This window comes from Tupaia chinensis, unplaced genomic scaffold (assembly GCF_000334495.1).
Source record: "Tupaia chinensis unplaced genomic scaffold, TupChi_1.0 Scaffold000026_1, whole genome shotgun sequence".
In the NCBI taxonomy this organism is placed as follows: domain Eukaryota; kingdom Metazoa; phylum Chordata; class Mammalia; order Scandentia; family Tupaiidae; genus Tupaia; species Tupaia belangeri.
In genome coordinates, this window is record NW_006159456.1 from 721,939 (window position 1) to 723,475 (window position 1,537).

At 39.0% G+C, this 1,537-nt stretch overlaps 1 long non-coding RNA gene across 1 annotated transcript in view; it reads right to left on the reverse strand.

Moving 5' to 3' along the window:
* Nucleotides 1-1,302, reverse strand: part of LOC114007385 (uncharacterized) — a 2,761-nt gene extending 1,459 nt beyond the window's left edge. Inside the window, exons 1-3 of the long non-coding RNA XR_003549024.1 lie at nt 1,162-1,302; nt 460-520; nt 126-178 (exon numbers count right to left, since the gene is read on the reverse strand). This is a non-coding gene — a long non-coding RNA (uncharacterized LOC114007385). The remainder of the gene's footprint in view (nt 1-125; nt 179-459; nt 521-1,161) is intronic.
* Between the last annotated feature and the right edge of the window lie 235 nt (nt 1,303-1,537).

Consider the following 1,537-nt stretch of genomic DNA (forward strand, 5'->3'; position numbering starts at 1 on the left):
TGTGTCTCTCTCAGAATTATTTCCTCCCAGTTTATCTTCCTCTCAAAGCAGTGTCCAGTTTAGAAATTGTATCCCTTTTAAGCCTCATTCTGCTGACAAATAATAAAAATGACTCTCCTTCTTACCTTCCCCCTCTCCTCCATAAAACCATAATTTCAGCTGCTCTGGTTACCTCACCCTAGGAAGGAAAAACAAATAAGTCTCTGCTAAGTGTCTGTCTTTAGCTATCAGGAAGAAGAAAAAAAAAAGAAAGAAAGAGAAAGAAACAGAAACTGTGGCAGATTATCCTAAATCACTTTTTCCCCCTGCATGTTCATAAACTATATAGTATCTGAATGTTTTATCTTTTTTCTCTGTCACTGTTTCCACTTGTTATTTTCCCAGCCTGGACTGAGTCAGGTTAACTGCCCTTGGAAATCCCCTGATAATTAATTTTGTTTTCACATAAATGGAGTTTACCTTCTTGAAAGTATCCATGGAATGCTTTTTCTCTACCTCCTGGAGATAGGTAACCCACTTCCTGAAACAGAAGGTTAATAATTTTATCAATTAGGCCAGGAAGATGCCTGTTATTTGAGTAGATCACTTCCTTTCCCTGGGCAGTATTTCTCCTTTGCAATTAATGTTTCAAGAAATCGTTTTTCATGACTATGGTTATTTATAATTTCCTACAAAGGAGATATAAATCCTACAAGTTACAAATCCATGACTTAGAGAGTAACTTTCATCAAAACAACAAAAGTCAAGCCTTCAGTTTTAGAGTTATTGGTTACAAGTTATCTAGACGTTGTGGGTCTCCAGCCTGACTCTGCTGGAAGAACTGTTTTCAATTCATCATCTGTACATGATAACAATGGTTGTGATGACAACAATTCAATAGCCCCACAGAGGTGCCTCTTCCTTCATCCTTTATTCCATCCTCCCTCCCTGCTCCAAGCTGGATGGTAAAGCAGAAGTAGGCAGAAGTAAAATTTGGGGGGTCAAGATAAAAGTAAAAATCTGGTAACAGTTGCTAGAGAAGGAAGAACAGGGGGCCTTCTGTCCCAGCCTCGGTGTATCCAGCTGGTAGTGAAACCATGTCACTATTTTGTATACATCCAATGTCTCTAAAAAGTTTTGTGGAGCCAGGTGGTGGTACAAAGACAACACAATCAGACCTACCTTTGAAAGGTCCTGGCTTTGCATCTTGGATCTTTCTGAGCATGTCAGGCACTCATGTTTGTGCCCATCACTCTGGTCAGGTGAGATAGGATAGATTGCAGAGCAAAGACCTTTTTGGGGATGTCTGTCTCTCTCTTGATCGCTTTGTGTCTCTCTGTCATGGAAGAAATAAATAAACTTAAAAAGAGTTCTTGTAATATTTTTCAATTATTAGTACCTATCTTCCATTCCTCAAGCTTTGTGACTATATCATTAATCAACACTAACATCTTGGGGTAGTTAGGAGAGACTTCACTTAAGCAGCTGAGAAAACAGAGGCCGAAAAAAAAATAAAAAGCTTACTCCAAGTCACCCAGGTAGTTAACAGACTGAGCTA